At 41.5% G+C, this 18,685-nt stretch overlaps 1 long non-coding RNA gene across 1 annotated transcript; it reads left to right on the plus strand.

Annotated features, from left to right (window-relative positions):
• The first annotated feature begins 342 nt into the window (after positions 1-342).
• Positions 343-8,529, plus strand: LOC135966094 (uncharacterized). The gene is made up of 3 exons (XR_010579197.1): positions 343-449; positions 2,154-2,213; positions 8,234-8,529. It is a non-coding gene; the product is annotated as an uncharacterized lncRNA (long non-coding RNA).
• The last annotated feature ends 10,156 nt before the right edge of the window (positions 8,530-18,685 follow it).

Raw genomic sequence — 18,685 nt, forward strand, 5'->3', positions numbered from 1 at the left:
TTTGCACCCCAACCTTGTAAGGCATTATTAATTATTCCATTTACAGCTGGAAAAAATGAATAATCTTTGAAATCTGACATTGAAGAAACCCTACAAATTAGCCCAACTCAATCCCTTATTTTCTCTGATGATGACATTGAGACCCTGAAAAGTTAAGTGGCTTGTTCAAAATCACAGTGACACTAATGAAAACAAGGGTGTCTTGATCAGATATGGTACTAAGCACTCAGAATACGTCATCTCATTTTGTTCTCACAACAATCTTACAAAGTAGGACATGTTGAAAACAAGATGAGGAAACTGAGAGGGCTGAGTCAAGGCCAGGTTTTCTGATGCAAGTTCAGTGCAGCTTCACTCCTCACAGAAACACCAGGGTGGCCCCTCTCCACTACTGATGTCAGGGCCATCGAAGGGGAGGACATGGCTGTCAGCTGGGAAGAGTGAAATGGGTAAGGACTGTGTCGTGGCTGAAAGGGATCGCGGCAAAGGCACAGGCAGCAGGAAAGCTGGTGAGTCACTAGAAAGTTTGGCTAAGGATGAGACTGAGATCAGTATCAACAAAACAGCCAAAACGATCACAGCAGCATCTCTCTCTGACCACCCAGATTACTTTTAGCAGCAGCACAGTATGAGCAAGGCTGAGCTCCAGGGAGAGCCAGGGAACAAGCCAGAAATTTTTATCAGGATTTGTTTTTCACACAAACTTCTCAGACTCTAAATTCAGTCCCGTAAACTGGTGAAGCAAAAGTCCAAGAGAAAATTTGCTGATTATATGAATTTTCACCAGCAGTAAATCAGTGGTTCTCAGCTGAGATAACTGTGCCCCCAGGGGACATTTAACAATGTCTAGAGACAATTTTGGTTGGAGGGTTGGGAGAGTGCTACTGGTAAATAATGGCGAAAGATCACGCTAAATATCCTTCAATGCATGGGACAGCCCCTTTCAACAAAGAACTATCCAACCCAAAATGTTCATAGTGTCAAGGCGGAGAAACTGGTGTAAATGAAGCTGAGCTGCATATAAATATGACTTTAGTTGCACAACAAACACCCCAGCTTTCAGAGAAACAGTCAACTAGGTCAAAGGGCACTGGAGTGGGGATTACAAGGCCTGATTTCTAGTTCTAACTTGATGACCAATTTGGAACTTTGGGTGTCTTTTTCTTCCTAGAACTAGAGCAGCCATGTGATGGGGCCAGAGCCTTCCTGGGGTTGGCTAGTGGCATATAGGAAATAACAGGGCTACTCTACCCTTGCAAAACATTCTTATGTTATGATTAACCCAAGCATCTCAGTGTTGATGGACCAGCTTTGTTTTAGTAGGGCCTCAGCACTTTTTTCCTCCAATTAAAAAGGTAATCCATATCATTATAAAAACTTAAGAAAATACAGAAAAACACAAACAGAAGAAAAAGAGTATCTTATAATACCATCTCTTAGAAAGGAGTTTTATTCTGAGGGTCTCCAGATACTGACCTTCATTTTCACTATTTTGAAGAGGAAGGGAGAAGAGAGTCACCATCCTCCTCCTTTTGTTGTTGTTGTTATTGTTTTCGTTTTCACTTCTTTATACTACAAGGGAGCTTTACCAATTAGTTAAAAGTGGAATTCAAAGAGTTTTAACTGTAGCTACTTGTGTTTGCACTAATGTTTTAACTTTTTAAAAAAGTTAAAGTTGTTAATTATGGTAAAATACAAATAACATAAAACTTACCACCTTAACCATGTTTTACTGTACAGTTCAGTAGTCTTGTGAGTCAATCTCCAGAACCTTTTCTTTTTTTTTTTTTTTTTTGAGATGGAGTCTTGCTCTGTTGCCCAGGCTGGAGTGCAGTGGTGCAATCTCAGCTCACTGCAAGCTCCGCCTCCTGGGTTCACACCATTCTCCTGCCTCAGCCTCCCAAGTAGCTGGGACTACAGGCGCCTGCCACCACGTCTGGCTAATTTTTTGTATTTTTAGTAGAGACTGGGTTTCACCTTGTTAGCCAGGATGGTCTTGATCTCCTGACCTCGTGATCCACCTGCCTCAGCCTCCCAAAGTGCTGGGATTACAGGCGTGAGCCACCCCGCCCGGCCGCCAGAACGTTTTCATCTTCCAAAACGAATACTCCAAACTCATTAAACAATAACTCCTCAATTTCCTCATCCTCCAGCCCCTGGCAGCCACCATTCTGCTTCCTGTTTTATGAACTTGACTACTCCAGATTCCTCATGTAAGTGAAATTATACAGCATTTGTCTTTTTGTGACTATTTCCCTTAGCATAATGTCTTCAAGGTTGATCCATGTTGTGGCACATGTCTGAATGTGCTTGCTTTTTAACGCTGAACAGTATTCCATTGTGTATCCCATTTTGTTGATCCATTTATCTGTTGATAGGCATGTGGGTTGCTTCCTCCTTTGGCTGTTAGGAATAATGCTGCTGTAAACATGGGTATACGAATTTCCCTTAGAAACCCTGTGTTGTGTCTTAACTTCTTGAGTCCTCCTTGGTTTTGTTGTAAAAATGGGGAAAAAAGGAACACCTGCCTTGCAACCCCCCAGACAGAGTGCTGGATAAACAGTGAAGAGCCAACGTTTCCACAGGAGTGAGGATTAGATAGGGAGAGCTGGTTCACATTGAAAATGCTGCATGGGACTAATGAGATGTAGGGGGTCAGAGAAGGACTGAGGCCTGCAGCTGCTCATTCACCCATCGAGTCCTGTGACCTGACCCTCCCATCATTGTGGCTTTCCTTCTTGTCTGTGGTTTGGTTGTCTGGATTCTCTGTAAAACTCTTCTTCCCTTCCACTGCCTGAAAAATGCCTATCACATTTCAAGATCCCCTTGAGTGAGTGTCCTGTCTGTAGAGCCCCTATATAAAAACTCAGGCATATTTTGTTTCACACTGTGTGAAGTAAAGCAATTCCTACCTGAGTAACATAAAATCAGATTATCTTGGTGTTTAATAATTCCTCTACTGTAAGTGACGAAGCTTTGGGAAACAATTCTTTCAGAATGATAGAGCTATAAACTTTTCCTTCGGGAGGCAAAGTCCAATCCTGGTGGGCCCAAAGAGACATATCTTCCTTTAAGTCACCCTATATTCTTGCGAAACTCAATTTGCTCTTAGAAAACAAGGGGATGGTCATCTGGAAGACACAAAGGCCACGCCCAGGAGATGCCAACTCAAACAGTTGGAGGGGATTGGAAGGCTCCGTGTTTTCAGTTACTTTCAGTTCTAACTCATGACAAAGCAAAAACACTGAGACTGAAGAGGCCGACAAATCGAGTTCTCAGAAAAACATTCAATAGGGATTATAGAAGTGATGACTTGGGCAGTCATGAAATGGTGGATCCCTGCACCCACCCTCCAGAAAGTATTCTTTACATAGCAAGCTTTTAGGGTACAGCATGTGCTGCTGCTTGTCACGCCTTCAGATTTTCTTGCCAAGACTTGTGACCACTTCTTTGTAAAGGGTAATCTATACTACAGGCATTGTTTAAAGACCTTGCTGCAGAACACCCTGGCCTATGGGGGTCAAACATCAGTTACCATGGTTCTTTTGCTTCAAGACAGCCTCACTCTTGCCATGCAACAGCTGTTTTCCTATATATACAAATGTGTACATGAAGACAGGAGGAAGAAAAGCACTTAAAATATGAGAAAAATAACAACTAAAGTCTGATTGATTATGGGCTAGTACTGCCAGGTAAATCTTGGAGAGAATGGAATTATTAGGTGGATCTATTAAAGGATTTCTTACATATTTATAATTATTTATAATATAGACTTTGTAAACATGCTGAAACTATTAGCAAAAAATAAAGAGTTTCCTGTTGTTTAAAATGATGCATTGACCTATTGGGAAAAATTCATCACCTGAGTGCGGCTTGCAGCATTGCCATTAGGAAGAGTTCATGCTGTGAGAAAAATAAAATTATGGAAGCTCTGAAAATGTGACCTTTTAGAATCCCTCTGGAATTAAAGGATGTGGAAAGGATTTAACTATATCACTAATATGGCTGTGGTTGTTTGTTTCCACTCACTACAACTACCTATCTGCATGGTAACATAATCAAGTATTTGTGATAGTTTATTAAAATATTGCCTCTCAACTGAATATGTCCTTAGATCCTTCTTCTACAGCTTTTATATGGAAGCAGTGAACTGCTTGTGTTTTCATATAGCACAGAAACATTATTTCCCTTCTGTAATTGCTCCTGTAGAAGGGTAAGACTAGCACTTTTGCAAAAGGGTGACATTTGCAAATTGTTTTTGTCTTCAGAGTAAGCCACTGTTTAGATTTAAGAAAAATAAAGTCCCACTAGGGTATGACTGAGGGATTTCCCATCATAGGAGATGAAAAAATTTTTTGTCTCTAGCCTCTTAATTTCATTGCCTGGGGCCCTGCAAATTAGACTGACAAAAGACAAATTAACAGGAGAAAGGCATATAATCTTTATTTTATGTTAATTTTTTTCTTTTTCTTTTTCTTTCTTTTTTTTTTTTTTTTTTTTTTGAGCTGGAGCCTCACTCTGTCCCCCAGGCTGCAGTGCAGTGGCATGATCTCAGCTCACTGCAAGCTCTGTCTCCCAGGTTCACACCATTCTCCTACCTCAGTCTCCCGAGTAGCTGGGACTGTAGGAGCCCCCCACCATGCCTGGCTAATTTTTTTGTATTTTTAGTAGAGACAACTTTTTACTGTCTTAGCCAGGATGGTCTCAATCTCCCGACCACCTGCCTCAGCCTCCCAAAGTGCTGGGATTACAGGCGTGAGCCACCACGCCCAGCCTATTTAATGTTAATTTTTATGTGATATCTTCCAGAAAAGAAGCGAAGACCCAAAGAAGCAGATAGCCTGAAAGCTTATATACCATTTTTAACAAAGAATGATAAATTGTGGCAATGTCACAAGACAAGGAAAAGGGTTTTGGGCTTCCACGGTGGTAAACTGTGGGAAGGTAAATAGATGGGGGACACTAGTGGGAGAAAAAGGCTATCTTAATAAGTTTGTGCAGGTTCATCGAAGTGCCAACTTTTTTTCTCCTTCATGGCTATAAAATTTCCCTGGGAAAGGGCATTTATTGCAGCCCTTATTTCTCAGGAGTTTCTGCTTGCAGTTAGATAAAGGAAGCTCCAAAAAGCTATCTTTCTACATTTGTTGACTCTCAGATGTCTTCAGCTCAAAATAATTCTTAAGCCAAAGTAGTATATTTTCAGGTGGCATATTATGATCCTCTTCAGTATCTTATGTAGATCTTCAGTTGATTAGAATTTGTTTCCATTATATCCATGATGTGTAGGAGGTCCCTGTTCAGATGGAGTAAAATGTTTCAATTATGTATATTGCTCTGCTTGGGACATCAGGCCCTGGAGAGTGCTGTAAAATTGGCAATGGATCTAATGGCTGAGATTAACAGCTGTGTCCAGGTCAGACAGTCTAGTCTGGTTGCCCCAGAGGGACATTTGCAGATGTGTGGAGATATTTTGAGTTGTCAAAACTGGGCACAGGAGGATGCTGCCACATCTAGTGGGCAGGGGCCAGGGGTATTGCTATCTGACAGTGCACAGGACAGCCTCCACCACAAATAGTTAACCAGACTATAATAGTTTGTTAAGGCTGCCATAACAAAGCACCACAGAATGGGTGGTTTAAGTAACACAAATTTATTGTCTCAGAGTTCTGAAGGCTAGCAGTCCAAAAACAAGATTCCTTCTGCAGGCTCTGTTCTAGGGAAGGCTTTGCTCTAGACCTTTCTTCTTGGCTTGTAGGTGGCTGTTTTCTCGCTGTGTCTCTTCACATCATCTTCCCTCTATGTGTATTTCTCTGTCCAAATTTCCCCTTTTTATGAGGACACCAGTCATATTTGAGTAGAGTCCACCCTGGTGATCTCATTTTAACCCAATTACCTCTATAAAGACCTTATCTCCAAATCAGGTCACATGCTGAGGTTCTGAGATTTAGGACTTCAACTCCTAAATGAATTTTGGAGGAGCACAATTCAAACCATAACACAACCTACAATGTCAATAGTGCTACAGTGGAGATGCTCTGGTTTAAATGGCTGCTTGGCTTCTATGCCTTCTTTCCTTCTTTCTGTCTTTAATTTACTTTACTCTTTGGACAGTATTTGCCTAGAAAAATGATGGGAGCTTTTATTTGTCTTCAGGACTTAATCACTAGGGCTGGCATTTAGGGGTGGATACCTAGAAACATTACAATGATAAGGTAAAAATTTCACTTTCATTCCCCATCCAGCACCAAATAGATCATCCCTTTATTTTCCTGTCTATTTTCCTTTGTTTCTGGTTTCCTATACATGCTCCCCTACTTAGACTGGCTTTGTTTTGAACTCGCTTGTGAAATATTATGCTTATGGGATGTAGCCATCATATCCTATATAAAAAGAATACTGGTAGAGGAAGTCTTTTTTTTTTTTGAGACAGAGTCTTGCTCTGTCGCCCAGGCTGGAGTGTAATGGCACGATCTGGGTGCACTGCAACTTCTGCCTCCCAGATTCAAGCGATTCTTGTGCCTCAGCCTCCGGAGTAGCAGGGATTACAGGTGCACGCCACCGCCCCTGTCTAATTTTTGTATTTTTAGTAGAGATAGGGTTTCGCCATATTGGCCAGGCTGGTCTTGAACTCCCGACCTCAGGTGATCCACCTGCCTAAGCCTCCCAAAGTGCTGGGATTACAGGTGTGAGCCACTGCGCCCGGCCTGAGGAAGTCTTTTTAAACTGTTTTAAGTTATGGTGAACTGAAATGCCTTAACGATGTAGAGTAATGTCAAAATATGGACTCGCATGTTAGTCAGATGTGGGTTCCCATTCCACTCTGTCATGATTGCTTCTAACCTTGGGAAAGCTAACTTACCCCTCTCTAAATCTCCAATCATTTTCTTTTTGGTAAAAGGAAAGATAATAAAGTTATTTGCACTACAGACAGAGATGAAGAGAGGATTATGAAATAGTGCATGTAGTGAGATTAGCTTAATGCCTGGTCCAAAGAACATAGACACTAAACATTAGCTGTTGGTATTATTACTAACAGAGAGATGAAAATGACCCCTTGTAATCATTCCTTGACCTCAGTGACATTGATGTTACATCTACAGTGCACTAAGCACTGAGAATGCAAATGTGGTAAGATCCTTGAAGTCTAGTGAAGAAGGAAAGCAAGGAGAGAGAAACAGCTGTGTGTGAAGTGCTGTAACAGAACTATGCACAATCCTGTACAGGAACAGGAAGGAAGGATTTCTAGAAAAGGCCTTTGGGAAAATGTCCAGGAAATACTTATAGAAACCTGAAGTCATCACACTGATTTACCTAAATGGGACTCAGGTTGTACATCAGCAGCTTTTTCAGATTCTATTATGGCAAAATCATGCACCCTTCATCACTGCAAGAACCAATACAGGGTTTTCAAATATTAAATGAAAAATGCAAAAGGGAAGAGAGAGAACAGAATGTAAAATGTTAATACACAATTTGTTTCTGTGAAAATAGAAATGAGAAAAGAGGTGAAGCAATGATAAATTATGCCTAAATATTCATGGATAAGGTAAACTAACATTTTTAAAAATGTGTTTATTTTGGCAATGAAGGACAGTCAGGAAATCCCATTTATGTTACAAATACAGTAGGAGTGAAAAATATAGGAACAGTTATGGCCAATAATGTTATTTTTAGAAAGAAAATAGAAATGAAAGAAATTGCTGAAATACAATGCCCATGAATAGAGTTTGTCTGCTTTTTTGACAAAGTAGAGTTTGTCCTGTTGCTTAGGACAGTGACACCACGTAGGTTCCAAAGAAGTTGTTGAATACAGTGGCTGCCCATCAGCCAAAAGATAATGAATAATAAGCTAAGATGAATAGAAATAAGTCACCTTTGAAGATCTTTACATAAAAAGGGAGTTTGAAATGTCGCATTAGAAAGACCAGGTATCAGAATTGAGTCTGATCTTCAGGGGCTCATTTGAGATACTAAACAATTAGTTCAACCACCAAGTGTTGAGGCCCCGCTACGGCTGCGGCTGGTCTGGAGCCATAAAGCAGCGCTGCCCTGCTTGAGTGAGGTGGAGGGGAACGAGGAAACAGGTATGATCTTTGTCATTGTGAAAGAAAAATAAAATCTCAGGACCCCAAACTCACTATGCGGAAAGGAAAAGTTAAGCTTGGAAAATGAATCTCACACACACACACACACACACACACACAGAACAGCCTTTCCTTTTGTTCCTAAACAGGTGTCTCCCAAGGTGGCCCCCAGCACCCTGTGAATGTGTATTAACAGCTTATCTTCTTGGGCGCAGGACAAGAGAAGACTAGAAATCATCCCCCTGCCCACGCCTGGAGGAATGCATGTTTGACTTCTGCCTCTCCTTTACATTTATTTATCTTATGTAAAAGGCAGATGCACTGAGCACCAGAGGAATACATTATTGACTGTTCTTCTGCCCTCTTCTTTTCATGTGCAAAAGAATGTATCACTTGTCTCATTTATCTACCTTCCCTTTTTTTCTTTCCTCCCTTCCCTCCTGCTCCTTTAAATATTAAAGCACTCAAAACTCACTTTGGAAAAAGTGGACAGATTTTACTGTGGCTTGTGTCTCTATTTCTTGAGCACGTCCTCATCCTTGGCAAAATAAACCTCTAAATGGATTAAGACCTGTCTCACTCATCATAGAGGGAAGCACAGAGGCACTGGACCCACAAGGAAGGGGTCAGAAAACGACTCCTGGAAAAATAACACAGTTTTTAAGAAGTCTTTCCCACTTTCCTCCATTTATTAAACAGTCACCTTTTACTCACATATAATGTGTCAGGCACCAGGTCTGGAAAGAGAAAGATAAGGCATAGCTGCTGCCCAAGAACCTTAAGGTTTGGTTGACAAACACATAAATCACAAATGCACAGACTGTTAGAGATATGCTAGAAGGATGCCTAGGATGGGAGAGGACCCTGGAGTGAGAAGTTTTATTGTAGGAAAACACCAGATCCCCAGTGAGACAGTCTCCAGGCAACTTGAATTCACCAGCAACAGGGCCCAGGCAGTGCAAAGAGAGAAACAATTGGTTTTGCCTCCTGTTCCAGTGCCACTGGGTAGCCTGGCATCTTCACTATAAACCCCACTCACCAGGAAAAGCAGGGCAGCTTACCCAAGCACAAGCAACTGAAAGACCAGTTTACCAAAAAACAATTTGTCATCAATTCATCAAATTTAACGTGTTATTAAAAAAAAAATACTTTGCTTATCTTATTTATAAACGTAAAGTGACTTGTCTCCAATGGAACAGTTTTAGTAGTTTTGGAGAATTTCTACGGTTTTCATTGACAAGGTTTTATTTTGTCTTTGTAGCAACATTTAAAGAAGTCTTTAAGTGTTTTCAAAATGTATTCAAAATTAAAAAATCATCCCATTGTTGTAATCAAGCGAGTTACAGAGAAACGCCACACTTCGAGACTAACTCAGGAGTCCTTTATTAGCTGGTGATCGAGAGAATGGCTGGCGTCAAAATTCTCTCAGCCCCAAGAAGGGGCTAGATTTTCTTTTTTACTTTGGTTTAGAGAGGGGAGGGGGAGCCTAACTGTAAGCAATCTTACAGAAGTAAAACAGGCGAAAAAAGTTAAAAAGACAAATGGTTACAGGAAAGCAAACAGTTCCAGGTGCAGGGACTTTAAATTCATCACAAAGTGACAGGTGCGGGGGCTCTGGGTGCTATCTGACGGACACAAACGCGGGGGCTTTAGGGTACTATCACCAGGGCGAATTCCTGGGAACTGCGGACATAGCTTGCCACAGTACCTTATCAGTTAATTGCACTCTTTGATATCCTGGGAGTCAGCTTACACAAGTTAAGTCCTTGAGGAAGGGGGTGGGTAAGGAGCCCTTGACGTCTTGCAAATGAAGGTGCCAAATGGAGTCTGTCCGGCTTTCTCAGCTAAGGGAGAGTCTATTCATATGAAAACAAAGTAACGTATCACACCATAACCAAAAAATCAGTGTTTGTTTCCTACAATAAATTTTCAGTTTATACTGATTTCTTTCATCTCTTTCTGGTTTTGCCAACATTTTAGCATATCTGTTATTATTCTGCCAGTTTCTCAAATTGGGGCATTATATTCTAGGAATTTCCTTTATCAACCTAACTTTTCTAACAATTTAATAATTCATATTTACTTGTGGTGTGGTTGATACTGTAGCTTCCAGTTTATCACTTTACCAGTCTTTTCAGTATTTTTAGGTTTTTTTAAGCCATTAAAACAAAACCCTTTTATGACAGTTTTGGATTTACACTTGGTGAATATCAAACTTCAGGCATGGGTCACGAAAATCATTATAATACAATCTTCTGGGCACCCTCACTTCCTTTTCGCTTCCTTGGCTTGTTTTATCCCAAATTTGTTCTTGTGAGGAATTTTAAATGTCCATAATTTCTTACAGAATAGTTTGGGGATATAACTAATTTTTTCAGGTGCTTTTGAGTTCAAATTTTAAACTCTAATTTAAAAACAATCTCATTTGCTGTTGCTTACTTGAAAATACCAGTTGAAATTTCATCCTTTTATCTTAAGCCTTTACTATTTTAATCCAATTTGACTTAATACAATTTAATTTAAAGTTTTAATTGCTAGAAGTTTAAAATTAAGGCTGATAAACCATTTAAGAAATTTGCAAAATAATACTAAGGATTGAAAAATAGGAAAATGATATTTGAATTATTAAATGAAACAAGTTGTTGAATATTATTTAGTAAAAATTTAAAGTTGGATAAATTGGTCATTAAGAAACTGAAATGCAGGCTGGGCGCAGTGGCTTACACCTGTAATCCCAGCATTTTGGGAGCCCGAGGTGGGTGGATCACCTGAGGTCGAGAGTTTGAGACCAGCCTGACCAACATGGAGAAACCCTGTCACTACTAAAAATACAAAATTAGCCAGGCGTGGTGGTGCATGCCTGTAATCCTAGCTACTTGAGAGGCTGAAGCAGGAGAGTTGCTTGAACATGGGGGCGGAGGTTGCGGTGAGCCGAGATTGGGCCATTGCACTGCAGCCTGGACAACAACAGTGAAACTCTGTCTCAAAAAAAAAAAAAAAGAAAAGAAAAGAAAAGAAAAAGAAACTGAAACACAGTTAATTGATCTCAAATCATTCTGTGTGTTTTGAAGATGCCATTCTGTTCTGAATCTGTAGTCAGCTCTTTCTCTTGCTCTTCTGCTAGTGATTAAAGGGTGTGTTGTTTTTACAAATATTTCTGTAAAATTCAATTAAATCCTTATATTCTACTAAAAAAAATCAGAGTGTGTTTTGTGGTAGGCTTTCCAAATACAAATATGTCTAAGTCCTAATCCCTGGAACCTATGACTGTTGCCTTATATGGTAAATGGGTCTTTACATATGTGATTAAATTAAAGACCTCCAGATGGGGAGGTTATCTTGGATTATCCAGATGGACCCAATGTCATCATCAGATCCTTCTAAGAAGGACCTGGAAGGGTCAGAGTCAGAGAAGAAGATGTAATGACGGAAGCAGAGATTGGAGTGGTGATCGTTGAAGATGAAGAAGGAGACCACAAGTCAAGGAATACAAGCTGCCACCAGAAATTGGAAGAGTCAAAGTAATGGATTATGCCCTCAGGCCTCTAGAAGGAACCACCAGTCCTGGTGACTCCTTGACTTTAGCCCAATGAAGCAAACAGAGGACTTCTGACTTCTTGAACTGTAAGAGAATAAATTTGTGTGGTTTTAAGCCACTAAGCTTGTGGTAATTTGTTACAGCAGCAACAGAAAATGAATACAGGGTGTTATTGACACACCCTCTCATCTGGTTCTTCATCCTTTCCATGCACGGAGTTTTACAGCCAGGACTGTGGTCTACCAAGAATGTTGTTATTCTCAGAAAAGACTAGAAAAGTTCTGCCCAGACATCAGAGACCATTTCCATCAATCTCTTTCCTTGCTGCCATATGTCCACCTGAAACCAATGAGAAAAACAACTGTACAGAGACTTTTTGTTTTCCATTTTAGTGTTGTTCTAAGAAGTTACTAAAATACATCATGAAATTATCTCAGTTAAGTTTACCCAAAAGCTACGATGTACACTATTTTCAGCCCATCTATTCCCATCTCCAGCCATGCCTGGCTACATTTTTCCATAAAGCTCATCAGCTAGAATGTGCATCAGATAACAGTGCTAAATGGTTCAAATAGAATATGGCCAGGGTTACAAAAAAGCACCCAATTTGCCTGCATACACCCCTGCGAAATTCAGCTCCACAGATTTTTCCCTCTTTTGTTACCACTCCAGCAATCCCATGAGACAGACAGAAGTTGTCTAGCCCCAAAGGACCCACGAGATTAAATGACATCCCCAAGATCTTAGCCCAAGTAAAAGGTAAGTCCAGGACTCACATTCCTGACTAATTGAGGACCCAGCTTTGCACCTGTGGCTTGGAGCAGGCATGCACACACAGGTAGAATAGGTAATTTTAGCAGTGCTGCTACTAGAAGAAATTCAACACCCCCTGCTGGATCTAGCCTGAAGTGCCCTGGTTAGAACTTGATCCCCACAGCTAAGGCTTGAGTCCTTGTAATGCAAATACTCAGCATCCATGCTCCCTGCAATCCCAGCACCCACACCTTGCAGTCAGGAAGCTAGTTATTTCAGGACTCATGTGAATGCTGCACCTGATCCTCCCCAGGCTTCTGAGAAAGTCCACAGTTCACAGTAATGACTGCCATCCTCTCAGCCCGGCGACACCTGGCTCTCATCCAAGAATTGGCCGCTGCACTGGAGATGAATTGTTTGGGGATGCCTTGAAGTTTGAGGATTGGGAGGAGACGTTGTGTTTGAATCCTGCCTAAAAGGAACTTACCAGAGATAAGATGCTGGAGAATCACAAGACCCAAGTCTCACTGGCATTTCCAAGTGTCCCAGTGTGATTTCTAAATTTCGAGAACTCTGGGTCTTGCTTTCCTGAAGAGCTAGGAAGAGAGAGTTTCTGATACTGACCCACCCAAGCCATGATGTTAGTAGCATTTTCTATCCACTGTGTCAGACAGCTACACCAAGACCAGCAAGGAGTCATCCACTTCAGAATGTGAGCCTGTGTAGCAGCAGATGGGTGTAAGACCTTCAGAGTCCCTTGAGGTACTTGGAAAGACAGCAGAAGGGGAAGAGAAGGAAAAACCCCTTCCTTGGGCATTGATTCCACCTGAGTAGAGATCAGGCAAGGAAAGTCTTCACCAGAGGGAGAGTATATAAAACAAAAAGTTGGAGAAAAATCTCAGCATTCTTAAAGGAGCACTCTATAAGAATTTTAAATGTGGATCCTCAGCTAAAACCATCAAACTTTGGAAAGGTGAAGAAATTGTACGTGTGTAATGAGTGTGGAAAGTCATTCCAGAAAAAAAAAAACCACCATAAAATGCATATGAAAATACATACCTACTTGAGTTGCGAGGGGGGGAAACCTTTTTTTGCGGGGGTGGCGAGGGGATGGAGTCTCATTCTGTTACCCAGTCTGGAGCACAGTGGCACCATCTCTGCTCACTGCAACCTCCACTTCCTGGGTTCAAACGATTCTCGTGCCTCAGCCTCCTCAAGCAACTAGGACTACAGGTGTGTGCCACCATGCCCGACTAATTTTTATATTTTTAGTAGTGATAGGGTTTTGCCACGTTGGCCAGGCTGGTCTCAAACTTTTGACCTCAAGTGATCCGCCCGCCTCAGCCTCTCAAAGTGCTGGGATTACACTGTGCCCGGCCAGGGTGGGAAAGCTTTTATAACAGCTCGGTTCTTACTCACCTTTAAAAAATATAAACTGGGGATGGCCATTTAAATGTAATCACTATGGAAAAGCCTTTGGTCAGAACCCTGACCTTATTGAACATCAGAGAATTCTTATTACAGAGAAACCACATAAGTATGTGATGGGAAAAACAGTTAACTACAAGTCATGCCTTATTTAACATGAGGAACTAGATGGTAGAGAGAGCTTATTCCGGTAAAGAGGGTGCAGTCCTACAAACCTTAGGTAGGACAGGCAAATCCACATGTGCTCTGGGACATAAAATTATGCACTAGTATATGTTGTAGCAGACACCACAAAATCAAACCTCTAGAAATACAGTCATTATGGGAAATCCTTTTTTTGGGAATATAAATTTTATTACATATCAGATTATATTAAGGTGACGGTCATTGTGAGAAAATCTTTCTTTTTAAGGATACTTGCATATGGCTTACACAGGAGAGATAGATATATAAATAAATTTTTTTTTTTTTTTTTTTTTTTGAGACAAGGTCTGACTCTGTTACCCAGGCTGAAGTGCAGCGGTGTGATCTCGGCTCACTGCAGCCTCTGCCTCCTGGACTGAAGCAATCCTCCTGCCTCAGTCTCCCAAGTAGCTGGGACTACAGGCATGCGCCACCATGCCTGGCTAATTTTTTTTTTTTTTTTTTTGTAGAACAGGTTTTCACCATGTTGGCCAGGCTGGTCTCAAACTCCTGAGCTCAAGTGATCCTCCCACCTTGGTGTCCCAAAGTGCTGGGATTACAGGCGTGAGCCACCACACAGCCAGGAGATAGATTTCATAATAAAGTATGCAGATGTTAAAAGACACACTTAGGTACAACAAAATTTTAATGAGTTTATTTGAGCATTCAATGATTCGTAATTCAGTCAGCACCAGACAGGAAGCAGTTTGACATTCCACCTAGGGGGCGATGGGGAAACTTTTATGAGGTGTAGTGGAAAGTCCTAGTTAGAGATTAGTTGGTGGGTTTTCTGATTCATTAAGCTTAAGTTTCCTTTTAGTTTTACAAGTTTTACATTAAGTTTAGGCTACAGTTTTCTTACGTAAGAACCTAAGGTACTGAGGCTATCTCAGACTAATGGCTTCCCAGTTTATTTAACATAGGAACGAGAGAGCAAGAAGGAAAGAATAGGAAGGAAAGAAAGAAGGAAGGAAGGAACTGGGGAAGGAAAGAAAGAAGGAAGGGAGGGAGAGAAAACCTTTGGGTAAAATAAAGCTCAAAGGTTTTTTTTAGTCCAAAGATCCCAAAAACAAATTCTGACAAGGAAAAGCATCAGAATTCACGGGCATGGGAGCGTTGCAGGAGGAAGAATGAAGAGCAGAGATGCTGGGCCATGCACTCTCACGTTTAGGGGTCTCTGAAACAGAGGCAACTGCAGACCAGGCCAGCACTGAGTCAATAACCGACTCTCTGCTGGGAGCCTTGCCGATGTGTTGCCCCTGTGGCCGCCACTCCCCACCCTCGCATACCCACACACTGGCAGTGGGTGCTTCCAAGCAAAAGCACAGGAGGCCCAGAAGTCAGTCATGACAACATCGCCTTGTTCTAACTAGACTTGAGGGCTAAAGCCAGCGAGGTTCAATGGATGTGGGTTTCCTGAGGTTTGGCGAGGAACCCTGACAGTGTCTGTCTCTGTCACCATGTTTGAAAGAAGGCTAATTGTTCATCCCAGGCCAGTGTCTAGCGAAGTTGTATCAGTTTCCTCTCCTTCCTCTCCCATCTATATGCTAGGAGGGGCTGGGTGCATTGTGACCAGCCAGGGCAAGGATTTGGCCCTCCCTGCAGAGCCTGCTTCTGTTCCTCCTCCCTCTCCATCTCCCAGAGTTCTCACCTACCTCCCACCCACCTCCTTGGGATCCGGTTCTCTAATAAAGCTAGTTGGATGAATAAGCCACGGCTCATGGAGGGCTATTTTGGCAAGCATACACCTATGCTTAGCAGGAGCCCCCAACAAATCACTAAAACAGTCAGACCTCAACTGGGCTAGAATGCCAGGAAGGTCCAATCAGAACTCCTAGCTTTGCTACATGTAGACAAGTTTTCTCCAAGACTCAGATGCCTCATCTGTTAAATGGGCATAACAATGCCTCTCTCCCAGGGTTTTATGAGAACCAGGCAAGATAGTGTCATCGTGCTTTAGTTCAGTGTGCGGCACAAAAGAAGGGCACTTCAAAGCAGTAGTAGGGGCTGGGTGCAGTGGCTCAAGCCTCTAATCCCAGCACTTTGGGAGGAATAGGTGATCAGATCACCTGAGGTCAGGTGTTCAAGACCAGCCTGGCCAATATGGCGAAACCCCATCTCTACTAAAAATACAAAAATTTATCAAGTGTGGTGGTATGCACCTGTAGTCCCAGTTACTCAAGAGGCTGAGACAGGAGAATTGTTTGAACCAGGAGGCGGATGCTGCAGTGAGCCAAGGTTGCACCATTGCATTCCAGCCTGGGCAACAGAGCAAGACTCCATTTCAAAAAAAAAGAGCAGTAGTGAGCCGAACAGAGATATACAAATGTGTAGTTTAAAACTCTATTTATAATAATAGAATCAGCAGCACCAATAAAGTATACAGCATTACTAATATTGTCCTTAAGTGGAAATTTTAGTTACTGAGGTAGAGGAAGTAGAAAACTTATTTTAGAGCCTGTGGCACTTGGTCCCCAGCTGTGAGTAAAATCTATCCTATTTCGCACTATCGTATGTCTTTGGGTCTCTAAATAGTCCCCAAAGTGACTAAAGTGCAGTGCGTGTTTCCTAAAAGAGTGGTACTACATTGTCCATATCGATTTTTTCAAAAATCAATTTGCCTAGATCCTCATTGACTTGTCAATTTGTTATTTTGCCAGTAGAATATATAATTTCTTTTTATAACTTGATCTTATTTTGCAGTACTGTCCTAAGGAAGTGTGAAAATACTCATCGTACAAAAGAAAGAGAAATAGCCATTCAGGGCAAGATAAGAAAGAGCGGAGGGACTCAAGTCAGGGCAAAGCAACGAGATTGAAGGAGGAGGGAGGAGAGGGTAAGGAAATGAAAAAGCAAATACTCTGGAAGCCAGCCAAGTCCCAGATGTGAGCTCCTGGTAAGTCTGTCAATCCACAGATTGTGCCGTTTCATTTGCATTTCTATTTCTTCTTAAGGCAATGATGTATATTTCATTTCACCTTTTATTTTGCTTATGATTTAATTATGAGAAGATGAGGAATCTAGGCACGAAGGAAGTTATTCTTTCCCCCCAAGTGCTACATCTGTTAGAGGTTGGATATAAGTGAATTAATTGCCAAAAATATCTGAGGGGGAAGGCACATGTTTGTTCTTCAGTTTAGTTACCAGGGATTGCCAGGGCTTCGTTCCAACATCCTATCCTTGTTATTGAAGAACAACTACTTACCAGTAACGGGTGCGAACACTTAAACAATGAAGATATGGTTTAATCAGAAAGGATTCTTCTTCTGCTCCCAAATATCATTGCTTCCGCAATGTAGGAGTCCACTTACGACTGCTTAAGTTACACACACACACACACATGCATGTGCACACACCCACAAATACACTGTACTGGCTCAGTAAACATTTACTTCATTGCTGTTGAATTGTTAAATATTGAATAAATACACAGGTAATTTAGTACTTTTGATGAAAAGGCAATTTTTCCAACAAATATATATATTTTAAAAGTATTAGTATGTGCACTGCTACTAACTGGGTTTCTTACTGTCTTTGTTTCCCCTTTTACAGTCAAAGATAGTTTTTCAAGAGCCAGCCCCACCACCTCCCTACCTACCTTTTCCAACTTTTTCCTTTCTCAGGAAAATTCCCTCTTCCCCAGTTACTTGAACTTTTGTAACACCAACTGAGGGAAAGGGTGAGGGGAGGAGAGAGACTGAAGAGGCAGGAGACCAAGGGAAGGACGTGGGCCTAGAGTCTGAGTGGATCACATCCCGAGGTGAGTGTAGGTTGTAGAGGAAGTGATGAGAAAAAAGAGGGGGTTTTCCTCTGAGATGCCACATGATGTTCACTTCACTCTGTAGTCTCACCGTGCCCCTCCACAGAGTTAAAAGCCATCCTCATGCCAGGAGTTCCTAGCATTTTTAACTCAGGCTTTGACTGTACTCCAGAGTCCAGACCCACTTGGACTTTGTTTAAGAAACATCTCAAATTTACTTTGTGAAAAACAAAGCATTTGATTAACACCCCCTAAAAACGTGTTTCTCCCTCAGTCTTCCCCCAACTCAGTAAATAGCAGCAACCCAGTTTTCACACAAAGACCTGAAGAGTCATCCTTGATTTTTCTCTCTACACTTGTAATAACTCTTCAGTGAGTGCTGTCAGGTGTACCTCCAAACACAGTTGAAATGACCCCGGGGAATGGGGGTGGAATTCTGCTTCAGGAGTATCAGAGTGTGGAACTTAGTAAAGTCCAAATCTGGGAGGCCTCACTCTAGTCTTTCTTCTTAATTTTTTTTAAAATCAATACATTGTAATTGTACATAGTTATGGGATAAAATTTGATATTTCCATACATACATGTTGTATAATGATCAAATTGGTATTTAGTATATCCATCACCCTGTGAATTTATCCTTTCTTAGTGGTAAGGACATCCAAAAGTGTCTCTTCTAGATATTTTGTAATATACACTAGTTTACTCTTAACCATAGTCACCTGAATGTGCACCAGAACTTATTCCTCCTCTCTAATTGTAACTTTGTACAGTTAACCAGCCTCTTCCCATCCTCCCCGCTCCAGTCTTTCTCACCACCCTAGTGGCTCTGATGCAGGGCCAAGGTCATTGCCTGTCTGGACCCCATGTCTAGCTGTCTTCTGAATTAAATGCCTACCCCCCTTGCCCTTGGTCCACAACTTTATCTTCCCAAATGTACTA

Source organism: Macaca fascicularis, chromosome 11 (assembly GCF_037993035.2).
Source record: "Macaca fascicularis isolate 582-1 chromosome 11, T2T-MFA8v1.1".
NCBI classification, from domain to species: Eukaryota; Metazoa; Chordata; class Mammalia; order Primates; family Cercopithecidae; genus Macaca; species Macaca fascicularis.